Genomic DNA, 14,896 nt, shown 5'->3' on the forward strand with positions numbered 1-14,896 from the left:
CAGATACACCCCCAATGTGACCAGATACACCCAATGTGGCCAGATACATCCAATGTGACCAGATACATCCAATGTGACCAGATACACCCAATGTGGCCATATACACCCCCAATGTGGCCAGATACATCCAATGTGACCAGATACATCCAATGTGACCAGATACACCCAATGTGGCCATATACACCCCCAATGTGACCAGATACATCCAATGTGGCCAGATACATCCAATGTGACCAGATACATCCAATGTGACCAGATACACCCAATGTGGCCATATACACCCCCAATGTGACCAGATACATCCAACGTGGCCAGATACACCCAATGTGACCAGATACACCCCCAATGTGACCAGATACACCCAATGTGGCCAGATACATCCAATGTGACCAGATACATCCAATGTGACCAGATACACCCAATGTGGCCATATACACCCCCAATGTGACCAGATACATCCAACGTGGCCAGATACACCCAATGTGACCAGATACACCCCCAATGTGACCAGATACACCCAATGTGGCCAGATACACCCCCAATGTGACCAGATACATCCAATGTGGCCAGATACACTCCCAATGTGGCCAGATACATCCAATGTGGCCAGATACACCCAATGTGACCAGATACATCCAATGTGACCAGATACACCCAATGTGGCCAGATACGCCCAATGTGGCCATATACACCCCCAATGTGACCAGATACATCCAATGTGACCAGATACACTCCCAATGTGGCCAGATACATCCAATGTGACCAGATACATCCAATGTGGCCAGATACACCCCCAATGTGACCAGATACACCCAATGTGGCCAGATACACCCCCAATGTGACCAGATACACCCCCAATGTGACCAGATACACCCCCAATGTGACCAGATACATCCAATGTGGCCAGATACACCCCCAATCTGACCAGATACATCCAATGTGGCCAGATACACCCCCAATCTGACCAGATACACCCAATGTGGCCAGATACATCCAATGTGACCAGATACATCCAATGTGACCAGATACACCCAATGTGGCCATATACACCCCCAATGTGACCAGATACATCCAACGTGGCCAGATACACCCAATGTGACCAGATACACCCCCAATGTGACCAGATACACCCAATGTGGCCAGATACATCCAATGTGACCAGATACATCCAATGTGACCAGATACACCCAATGTGACCAGATACACCCAATGTGGCCAGATACGCCCAATGTGGCCATATACACCCCCAATGTGACCAGATACATCCAATGTGACCAGATACACTCCCAATGTGGCCAGATACATCCAATGTGACCAGATACATCCAATGTGGCCAGATACACCCCCAATGTGACCAGATACACCCAATGTGGCCAGATACACCCCCAATGTGACCAGATACACCCCCAATGTGACCAGATACACCCAATGTGACCAGATACACCCAATGTGGCCAGATACACCCCCAATGTGACCAGATACATCCAATGTGGCCAGATACACCCCCAATGTGACCAGATACACCCAATGTGGCCAGATACATCCAATGTGACCAGATACATCCAATGTGACCAGATACACCCAATGTGGCCATATACACCCCCAATGTGACCAGATACATCCAACGTGGCCAGATACACCCAATGTGACCAGATACACCCCCAATGTGACCAGATACACCCAATGTGGCCAGATACATCCAATGTGACCAGATACATCCAATGTGACCAGATACACCCAATGTGGCCATATACACCCCCAATGTGACCAGATACACCCAATATGGCCATATACACCCCCAATGTGACCAGATACATCCAATGTGGCCAGATACACCCAATGTGACCAGATACATCCAATGTGACCAGATACACCCAATGTGGCCAGATACGCCCAATGTGGCCATATACACCCCCAATGTGACCAGATACATCCAATGTGACCAGATACACTCCCAATGTGGCCAGATACATCCAATGTGACCAGATACACCCAATGTGGCCAGATACATCCAATGTGACCAGATACATCCAATGTGGCCAGATACACCCCCAATGTGACCAGATACACCCAATGTGGCCAGATACACCCCCAATGTGACCAGATACACCCCCAATGTGACCAGATACACCCAATGTGACCAGATACACCCAATGTGGCCAGATACACCCCCAATGTGACCAGATACATCCAATGTGGCCAGATATACCCAATGTGGCCAGATACATCCAATGTGACCAGATACATCCAATGTGACCAGATACACCCAATGTGACCAGATACACCCCCAATGTGACCAGATACATCCAACGTGGCCAGATACACCCAATGTGACCAGATACACCCCCAATGTGACCAGATACACCCAATGTGGCCAGATACATCCAATGTGACCAGATACATCCAATGTGACCAGATACACCCAATGTGACCAGATACACCCCCAATGTGACCAGATACATCCAACGTGGCCAGATACACCCAATGTGACCAGATACACCCCCAATGTGACCAGATACACCCAATGTGGCCAGATACATCCAATGTGACCAGATACATCCAATGTGACCAGATACACCCAATGTGACCATATACACCCCCAATGTGACCAGATACACCCAATGTGACCAGATACACTCCCAATGTGGCCAGATACATCCAATGTGACCAGATACACCCAATGTGGCCAGATACATCCAATGTGACCAGATACATCCAATGTGGCCAGATACATCCAATGTGACCAGATACACCCAATGTGGCCAGATACATCCAATGTGACCAGATACACCCAATGTGGCCATATACACCCCCAATGTGACCAGATACACCCAATGTGACCAGATACACTCCCAATGTGGCCAGATACATCCAATGTGACCAGATACACCCAATGTGGCCAGATACATCCAATGTGACCAGATACATCCAATGTGGCCAGATACATCCAATGTGACCAGATACACCCAATGTGGCCAGATACATCCAATGTGACCAGATACACCCAATGTGGCCATATACACCCCCAATGTGACCAGATACACCCAATGTGGCCATATACACCCCCAATGTGACCAGATACACCCAATGTGGCCATATACACCCCCAATGTGACCAGATACATCCAATGTGACCAGATACACTCCCAATGTGGCCAGATACATCCAATGTGACCAGATACACCCAATGTGGCCAGATACATCCAATGTGACCAGATACACCCAATGTGGCCAGATACGCCCAATGTGGCCATATACACTCCCAATGTGACCAGATACATCCAATGTGACCAGATACACCCAATGTGGCCAGATACATCCAATGTGACCAGATACACCCAATGTGGCCAGATACATCCAATGTGACCAGATACACCCAATGTGGCCAGATACATCCAATGTGGCCAGATACACCCAATGTGGCCAGATACGCCCAATGTGGCCATATACACTCCCAATGTGACCAGATACATCCAATGTGACCAGATACACCCAATGTGGCCAGATACATCCAATGTGACCAGATACACCCAATGTGGCCAGATACATCCAATGTGACCAGATACGCCCAATGTGGCCAGATACATCCAATGTGACCAGATACACCCAATGTGGCCAGATACGCCCAATGTGGCCATATACACCCCCAATGTGACCAGATACATCCAATGTGACCAGATACACTCCAAATGTGGCCAGATACATCCAATGTGACCAGATACACCCAATGTGACCAGATACACTCCCAATGTGGCCAGATACATCCAATGTGACCAGATACACCCAATGTGGCCAGATACATCCAATGTGACCAGATACACCCAATGTGGCCAGATACGCCCAATGTGGCCATATACACTCCCAATGTGACCAGATACATCCAATGTGACCAGATACACCCAATGTGGCCAGATACATCCAATGTGACCAGATACACCCAATGTGGCCAGATACATCCAATGTGACCAGATACACCCAATGTGGCCAGATACATCCAATGTGGCCAGATACACCCAATGTGGCCAGATACGCCCAATGTGGCCATATACACTCCCAATGTGACCAGATACATCCAATGTGACCAGATACACCCAATGTGGCCAGATACATCCAATGTGACCAGATACACCCAATGTGGCCAGATACATCCAATGTGACCAGATACGCCCAATGTGGCCAGATACATCCAATGTGACCAGATACACCCAATGTGGCCAGATACGCCCAATGTGGCCATATACACCCCCAATGTGACCAGATACATCCAATGTGACCAGATACACTCCCAATGTGGCCAGATACATCCAATGTGACCAGATACACCCAATGTGGCCAGATACGCCCAATGTGGCCATATACACCCCCAATGTGACCAGATACATCCAATGTGACCAGATACACCCAATGTGGCCAGATACATCCAATGTGACCAGATACACCCAATGTGGCCAGATACATCCAATGTGACCAGATACACCCAATGTGGCCAGATACGCCCAATGTGGCCAGATACATCCAATGTGACCAGATACATCCAATGTGACCAGATACACCCAATGTGGCCAGATACGCCCAATGTGGCCATATACACCCCCAATGTGACCAGATACATCCAATGTGACCAGATACACTCCCAATGTGGCCAGATACATCCAATGTGACCAGATACACCCAATGTGGCCAGATACATCCAATGTGACCAGATACATCCAATGTGGCCAGATACATCCAATGTGACCAGATACACCCAATGTGGCCAGATACATCCAATGTGACCAGATACACCCAATGTGGCCAGATACATCCAATGTGACCAGATACACCCAATGTGGCCAGATACGCCCAATGTGGCCAGATACATCCAATGTGACCAGATACACCCAATGTGGCCAGATACGCCCAATGTGGCCATATACACCCCCAATGTGACCAGATACATCCAATGTGACCAGATACACTCCCAATGTGGCCAGATACATCCAATGTGACCAGATACACCCAATGTGGCCAGATACATCCAATGTGACCAGATACATCCAATGTGACCAGATACACCCAATGTGGCCATATACACCCCCAATGTGACCAGATACATCCAACGTGGCCAGATACACCCAATGTGACCAGATACACCCAATGTGGCCATATACACCCCCAATGTGACCAGATACACCCAATGTGGCCATATACACCCCCAATGTGACCAGATACACCCAATGTGGCCATATACACCCCCAATGTGACCAGATACACCCAATGTGGCCATATACACCCCCAATGTGACCAGATACATCCAATGTGACCAGATACACTCCCAATGTGACCAGATACATCCAATGTGACCAGATACACCCAATGTGGCCAGATACATCCAATGTGACCAGATACACCCAATGTGGCCAGATACGCCCAATGTGGCCATATACACTCCCAATGTGACCAGATACATCCAATGTGACCAGATACACCCAATGTGGCCAGATACATCCAATGTGACCAGATACACCCAATGTGGCCAGATACATCCAATGTGACCAGATACACCCAATGTGGCCAGATACGCCCAATGTGGCCAGATACATCCAATGTGACCAGATACACCCAATGTGGCCAGATACGCCCAATGTGGCCATATACACCCCCAATGTGACCAGATACATCCAATGTGACCAGATACACTCCCAATGTGGCCAGATACATCCAATGTGACCAGATACACCCAATGTGGCCATATACACCCCCAATGTGACCAGATACACCCAATGTGGCCATATACACCCCCAATGTGACCAGATACACCCAATGTGGCCATATACACCCCCAATGTGACCAGATACACCCAATGTGGCCATATACACCCCCAATGTGACCAGATACATCCAATGTGACCAGATACACTCCCAATGTGGCCAGATACATCCAATGTGACCAGATACACCCAATGTGGCCAGATACACCCAATGTGGCCAGATACGCCCAATGTGACCAGATACATCCAATGTGACCAGATACACCCAATGTGGCCAGATACGCCCAATGTGGCCATATACACTCCCAATGTGACCAGATACATCCAATGTGACCAGATACACCCAATGTGGCCAGATACATCCAATGTGGCCAGATACACCCAATGTGGCCATATACACCCCCAATGTGACCAGATACACCCAATGTGGCCAGATACACTCAATGTGGCCATATACACCCCCAATGTGACCAGATACACCCAATGTGGCCAGATACATCCCCAATGTGACCAGATACATCCAATGTGGCCAGATACATCCCCAATGTGACCAGATACACCCAATGTGGCCAGATACACTCAATGTGGCCAGATACATCCAATGTGACCAGATACACCCAATGTGGCCATATACACCCCCAATGTGACCAGATACATCCAATGTGACCAGATACACCCAATGTGGCCAGATACATCCAATGTGACCAGATACACCCCCAATGTGACCATATACACCCCCAATGTGGCCAGATACATCCAATGTGACCAGATACATCCAATGTGACCAGATACACCCAATGTGACCATATACACCCCCAATGTGACCAGATACACCCAATGTGGCCAGATACACCCCTCTCTTATACCATCATGTAGAAAGCTGGAACACAAATGGCGTACGACTAAACTTGAGGTTTTCCATCAACCATGGAGTGATAGTTTAATAACTTATTAACACCGAAGCTAAAGCTAATTACTACTCAAATCTCATCCACCTCAACAAAAACGATCCTAAATATTTGTTCAGTACAGTAGCATTGCTAACCCAACAAGGGACTCCTCCTCCCAGTAGCTCCACCCACTCGGCAGATGACTTTATGAATTGATTTAATAAGAAAATGTAACTCATTAGAAAGGAGATTAAAGCTACAACTGGGTTCTAGTAACACAGATACGACTGTATATACGACAGATACTGCCCTCCAAAATAGTCTCTCTCTTTTTGATGAAATAACATTAGAGGCACTCCTGCGGCATGTAAATGGTATAAAACAAACATGTTTACTTGACCATCTTCCTGGGAAACTTATCAAGGAACTGTTTGTAATATTAGGTCCATCCATCCATCCATCTTCTTCCGCTTATCCGAGGTCGGGTCGCGGGGGCAGCAGCCTAAGCAGGGAAGCCCAGACTTTCCTCTCCCCAGCCACTTCGTCCAGCTAGGTTGCCCTAGGTGTTTAGGGCACCTCATATGGCTCCTCTCGATGTGGAGGACGAGCGGCTTTACTTTGAGCTCCCCCCGGATGGCAGAGCTTCTCACCCTATCTCTAAGGGAGAGCCCCGCCACCCGGCGGAAGAAACTCATTTCGGCCGCTTGTACCCGTGATCTTGTCCTTTCGGTCATAACCCAAACCTCATGACCATAGATGAGGATGGGAACGTAAATCGACCGATAAATTGAGAGCTTTGCCTGCCGGCTCAGCTCCTTCTTCACCACAACGGATCAATACAGCGTCCGCATTACTGAAGACGCCGCACCGATCCGCCTGTTGATCTCACGATCCACTCTTCCCTCACTCGTGAACAAGACTCCGAGGTACTTGAACTCCTCCACTTGGGGCAGGGTGTCCTTCCCAACCCGGAGATGGCACTCCACCCTTTTCCGGGCGAGACCCATGGACTCGGACTTGGAGGTGCTGATTCTCATCCCAGTCGCTTCACACTCGGCTGCGAACCGATCCAGTGAGAGCTGAAGATCCTGGCCAGATGAAGCCATCAGGACCACGTCATCTGCAAAAAGCAAAGACCTAATCCTGCAGCCACCAAACCGGATTCCCTCAACGCCTTGACTGCTCCTAGAAATTCTGTCCATAAAAGTTATGAACAGAATCGGTGACAAAGGGCAGCCTTGGCGGAGTCCAACCCTCACTGGAAACGTGCCCGACTTACTGCCGGCAATGCGGACCAAGCTCTGACACTGATCGTACAGGGAGTGGACCGCCACAACCAAACAGTCCGATACCCCATACTCTCTGAGTACTCTCTACAGGACTTCCCGAGGGACACTCTCCAAGTCCACAAAGCACATGTAGACTGGTTGGGCAAACTCCCATACACCCTCAAGGACCCTGCCGAGAGTATAGAGCTGGTCCACAGTTCCACGACCAGAACGAAAACCACACTGTTCCTACTGAATCCGAGGTTCGACTATCCGGCGTAGCCTCCTCTCCAGTACACCTGAATAGACCTTACCGGGAAGGCTGAGGAGAGTGATCCCAAGATAGTTGGAACACACCCTCCAGTTCCCCTTCTTAAAGAGAGGAACCACAACCCCGGTCTGCCAATCCAGAGGTACCGCCCCCGATGTCCACGCGATGCTGCAGAGTCTTGTCAACCAAGACAGCCCCACAGCATCCAGAGTCTTAAAGAATTCCGGGCGGATCTCATCTACCCTCGGGTCCTTGCCACCGAGGAGCTTTTTAACTACCTCAGCAACCTCATCCCCAGAAATAAGAGAGCCCACCAGATTCCCCAGGAACTGCTTCCTCATAGGAAGACGTGTTGGTGGGATTGAGGAGGTCTTCGAAGTATTCCCTCCACCGATCCACAACATCCGTAGTCGAGGTCAGCAGAACGCCATCCTCACCATACAGGGTGTTGACAGTGCACTGGTACCCCTTCCTGAGGCGGAGGATGGTGGTCCAGAATCGCTTCGAAGCCGTCCGGAAGTCGTTTTCCATGGCTTCCCCGAACTCCTCCCATGTCCAAGTTTTTGCCTCCGCGACCGCTGAAGCCGCACACCGCTTGGCCTGTCGGTACCTGTCCGCTGCCTCCGGAGTCCTATGAGCCAAAATAACCCAATAGGACTCCTTCTTCAGCTTGACGGCATCCTTCACCGCCGGTGTCCACCAAAGTGTTCTAGGATTACCGCCACGACAGCGCCTCGACAATAGAGGTGCGTAACATGGTCCACTCAAACTCAATGTCCAGCACCTCCCTCATGACATGTTCAAATTTCTTCCGGAGGTGGGAATTGAAACTCTCTCTGACAGGAGACTCTGCCAGACGTTCCCAGCAGACCCTCACAATAAGTTTGGCCTGCCAGGTCTGTCCGGCATCCTCCCCCACCATCGCAGCCAACTCACCACCAGGTGGTGATCGGTACAAAGCTCCGCCCCTGTCTTCACCCGAGTGTCCAAAACATGAGGCCGCAAATCCGATGACACAACTACAAAGTCGATCATGGAACTGCGGCCTAGGGTGTCCTGGTGCCAAGTGCACATATGGACACCCTTATGTTTGAACATGGTGTTTGTTATGGACAATATGTGACGAGCACAAAAGTCCAATAACAAAACACCACTCGGGTTCCGATCCGGACGGCCATTCTTCCCAATCACGCCTCTCCAGGTTTCACTGTTGTTGCCAACATGAGCGTTGAAGTCCCCCAGTAAGACAAGGGAATCACCCGGGGGAGCACTTTCCAGTACTCCCTCAAGTATATCCAAAAAGGGTGGGTACTCTGAACTGCTGTTTGGTGCGTAAGCACAAACAACAGTCAGGACCCGTCCCCCCACCCGAAGGCCGAGGGAACCTACCCTCTCGTCCACTCGGTTGAACTCCAACGTGCAGGCTTTGAGCCGGGGGCCAACAAGAATTGCTACCCCAGCTCGTCGCCTCTCACTGCGTGCAACGCCAGTGTGGAAAAGAGTCCAGCCCCTCTCGAGAGAACTGGTTCCAGAGCCCTTGCTGTGTGTCGAAGTGAGTCCGACAATATGCAGCCGGAACTACTCCACCTTGCGCAGTAGCTCAGGCTCCTTCCCCCCAGCGAGGTGACATTCCACATCCCAAGAGCTAGCTTATGTAGCCGAGGATCGGACCGCCAAGTGCCCTGCCTTCGGCTGCCGCCCAGCTCACAACGCACCCGACCTCTATGGGCCCTCCCATGAGTGGTGAGCCCATTGGAGGGGTGACCCACGTTGCCTCTTCGGGCTGTGCCCGGCCAGGCCCCATGAGCACAGGCCCGGCCACCAGGCGCTCGCCATCGTGCCCCAACTCCGGGCCTGGCTCCAGAGGAGAGCCCCGGTGACCCGCGTTCGGGCGAGGGAAATCTGATTTTTTTTTCTTGCATTCCCATAGAAGTCTTTGAACTGCTCTTTGTCTGATCCCTCACCTAGGACCTGTTTGTCTTTGGAGACCCTACCAGGGGGCATGGAAGCCCCCAGATAACCTAGCTCCTAGGAAATATTAGGTCCATCAGTGCTAAGTATTATAAACTTAGCACTTTCCTGTGGCACTGTTCTCCTAGCATTCAAAAATGTATTTATTCATCCTCTGCTCAAAAGACCTAACCTCGATCCTGATCTCATGGTAAACTACCGGCCCACCGGTCCCACTCTCCCTTTATTTTGAAAATCCTCGAAAAAATTGTTGCACAGCAGCTAAATGAACACTTAGCGTCTAACAATCTCTGTGAACCTTTTGAATCCGGTTTCAGGGCAAATCACTCTACGGAGAAAGCCCTCGCAAAAATGACTTAATGATCTATTGCTAACGATGGATGCTGATGTGTCCTCCATGTTGCTGCTTTTTGATCTTAGCGCTACTTTCCATACGTCTATCATAATATTTTATTAGAGCGTATCAAAACACGTATTGGTATGTCAGACTTAGCCTTGTCTTGGTTTAACTCCTATCTTACTGACAGGATGCAGTGTGTCTCCCATAACAATGTGACCTCGGACTATGTCAAGGTAACGTGCAGAGTTCCACAGGGTTCGGTTCTTGGCCCTGCACTCTTCAGCATGTACATGCTGCCGCTAGGTGACATCATACGTGTTAGTTTTCACTGTTATGCTGATGACACCCAACTCTACATGCCCCCAAAGCTGACCAACACGCCGGACTGTAGTCATCTGGAGGCGTGTCTTAATGACATTAAACAATGGATGTCCGCTAACTTTTTGCAACTCAACGCTAAGCTATGCTGATTATCAATAAAGTACTATCTAACCTTAACATGTGATAACCAAGCAATTACTTAAGGCGACTCGGTAAAGAATCTGGGTATTATCTTCGACCCAAATCTCTCGTTTGAGTCACACATTAAGAGTGTTACTAAAACAGACTTCTTTCATCCCCGTAATATCGCTAAAATTCGTTCCATTTTGTCCACTAGCGACGCTGAGATCATTATTCATGCCTTTGTTACGTCTCGTCTCGATTACTGTAACGTATTATTTTCTGGTCCCCACATCTGCGGTCTCTTCCAAGGTTTCTCATTGTCATCCCATTGGTTTGAGTTTTTTCTTGCCCTGATGTGGGATCTGAGTGTGGATGTCGTTGTGGCTTGTGCAGCCCTTTGAGACACTCGTGATTTAGGGCTATATAAGTCAACTTTGATTGATTGATTGATTGATTGATGATTGATGTGGCCAGATATACCCAATGTGTCCAGATACACTCCCAATGTGGCCAGATATACCCACAATGTGGCCAGATATACCCACAATGTGACCAGATATACCCACAATGTGGCCAGATATACCCGCAATGTGGCCAGATACACTCCCAATGTGGCCAGATATACCCACAATGTGTCCAGATATACCCACAATGTGGCCAGATATACCCGCAATGTGGCCAGATACACTCCCAATGTGGCCAGATATACCCAATGTGGCCAGATACACTCCCAATGTGGCCAGATATACCCGCAATGTGGCCGGATACACTCCCAATGTGGCCAGATATACCCAATGTGGCCAGATACACTCCCAATGTGGCCAGATATACCCAATGTGGCCAGATACACTCCCAATGTGGCCAGATATACCCAATGTGGCCAGATACACTCCCAATGTGGCCAGATATACCCACAATGTGGCCAGATATACCCACAATGTGGCCAGATACACTCCCAATGTGGCCAGATATACCCAATGTGTCCATATACACTCCCAATGTGGCCAGATATACCCAATGTGGCCAGATACACTCCCAATGTGGCCAGATATACCCACAATGTGGCCAGATATACCCACAATGTGGCCAGATACACTCCCAATGTGGCCAGATATACCCAATGTGTCCATATACACTCCCAATGTGGCCAGATACACTCCCAATGTGGCCAGATATACCCACAATGTGGCCAGATATACCCACAATGTGTCCAGATATACCCACAATGTGGCCAGATATACCCGCAATGTGGCCAGATACACCCCTAATGTGTGCGCTGGCAGAATATGAAGTATCAACCATCGGCTCAGCGGGGCTTCCGTTTGTGGCAGCTTGACCACTTCCTGATTGGTAAACTATTCAAAATAAATCTTGCTTTGATTTCGAATAATATACAAAATAAAAAGTACCCTAATTCCAACATATTTTGTATTTACTGAGGGCGGGGAAAATATTGATATTGCAATGATTAGGACTGTCAATGTTAATTAAAAAATATATATATTAATGTTGTTGCCCTAGGGGAAACTGGGTAGCACACGGCACACTGACAAAGCTTAACCTATAACAATCTATAAGGTTAATATAGTTGGCCTCTCTTTCTTGCCCCCTACTTATCTGCTTTATTTTCTATTTCACGTTATCATTACATACTGTATATGTATTGTTGCATTTGAACAATTGTATTGTTGATAAGAGGTATTATTGTTATTATTCATTATCAATAGTGATATTTCTATTGGTATTTGTATTGATCCATTTGTAGTGTAATAATGCTCATTGTCATTTCTGTAATGTTAATATTTGTTTCACTAACTGCTTCTTTGATATCACTTTTTGTATCATATTTGTACATATCCTGTTTGGTGATGTTGCTCTATTGTTGTTGTTATTGTTGTTGTCTCTCGGTCTAATCCCCCTCTCCTCCCCACAATTTCCCCCTCGGTCTTCCTTTTCTTCTCTTTCTATCCCCTCCTGCTCCGGCCCGGCTGCACCAAATAATCAATCAATCAATCAATGTTTATTTATATAGCCCTAAATCACAAGTGTCTCAAAGGGCCGCACAAGCCACAACCACATCCTCGGTACAGAGCCCACATACGGGCAAGGAAAAACTCACCCCAGTGGGACGTCAATGTGAATGACTATGAGAAACCTTTTATTTTATAATAATATAAATACATTTAATCAAGTCAAATACAACATCTGTGAAGACCAAGTGCTGCTCATGTCACCAACTAGCATGGTTAGGGTTGCCAACTCCCTGGAAAATCAAATCAAGTAAGGGACACCTTGTGGGGGCAATGGACCTGATTTTATTGTGTGAAAGGACTTTTACACTATCTGCAAAGGATGATTGGAGGCGGCTACACTACTATTCCCAACAGTTGATTAGACCTCTCTTGGATGATACGACTGACAATCTACACTTACATTTGTGTTAACTATTTCACTTCAATTAGAGGTTCAGGTTGTGGACTTAAACAAATATATGGGAAATTATGTTTCCCATAATCAATGTTTTTGTGCAAAAATAATAATAACTATATATATATATATATATATATATATATATATATATATATATATATATATATATATATATATATATATATATATATATATATCCATACACACACACACACACACACACACATATATATATATATATATATATATATATATATATATATATATATATCCATACACACACACACACACACACACATATATATATATATATATATATATATATATATATATATATATATATATATATATATATATATATATATATATATATATATATTAGGGCTGGGAATCTTTGGGTGTCCCACGATTCGATTCAAAATCGATTTTTTTCAATTCAAAACGATTCTCTATTCAAAAACTTTTTTGTTTTTGTTTTTGTTTGTTTGTTTTTTTTTTTGTGAAAACAATACACAACAATACCATAATAATGCAATACAATTTAATTTTGGAGTTCTGAACTTGTAATTTCTTGCAGTGTTTATTAAGTGGTAATATGTCACATTTGTCCCAATGAACTTTCTACCCTGATAAACAGCAATATTCAGTGATGACATCATTGATATAGTGTTGAGAGGAGTTAACATGTGACAGGTGAAACAATGATGTCGTCACAATACATCGATAGCTTATTATACTGAGAGCCAATATTTATACCATGAATATTATTTTCCCTTCTTATTTTTGCAGCTAAGGGTTCAATAACCAAAGTAAATAATAATCCAGCTGCAGGACATCCCTGTTTTACTCCTCTTTTGAACAAAAAAGGTTGTGAAATATGATTATTGGTTTGGACTGATGCCATGGGCCTTGTATAAAGCATCTTAATCCATTGTATCAAATTATCTCCAAATCCAAATTGACGTAATGTGCAAAACATAAATGAGCAGTTTATGCGGTGGAATGTCTTCTCCGCATCAACACTACATCCTGCTGTAGGATAAGGGAGACTTCTAGCAGAGTAAATAACATTCAACTATTTCCTTGTATTGTCTGAAGATTGTCGACCTTCCATGGAGCCAGTTTGGTCAGTCAGTAGGAATTCATGTTCCTATTACATTTGATAATCGTGTGGCTAAGATGTTTGCCAAGATTCAAAAGGATTGTCTATTCATGGAATACATAGATTTCAGCAGGATCTACTCTATTGATGGAATACATAGATGTCAGCAGGATCTACTCTATTGATGGAATACATAGATTTCAGCAGGATCTACTCTATTCATGGAATACATAGATTTGAGCAGGATCTACTCTATTGATGGAATACATAGATTTCAGCAGGATCTACTCTATTGATGGAATACATAGATTTCAGCAGGATCTACTCTATTGATGGAATACATAGATGTCAGCAGGATCTACTCTATTGATGGAATACATAGATTTCAGCAGGATCTACTCTATTGATGGAATACATAGATTTCAGCAGGAT

Source organism: Entelurus aequoreus, linkage group LG19, assembly GCF_033978785.1.
Source record: "Entelurus aequoreus isolate RoL-2023_Sb linkage group LG19, RoL_Eaeq_v1.1, whole genome shotgun sequence".
Classification (NCBI taxonomy): Eukaryota; Metazoa; Chordata; class Actinopteri; order Syngnathiformes; family Syngnathidae; genus Entelurus; species Entelurus aequoreus.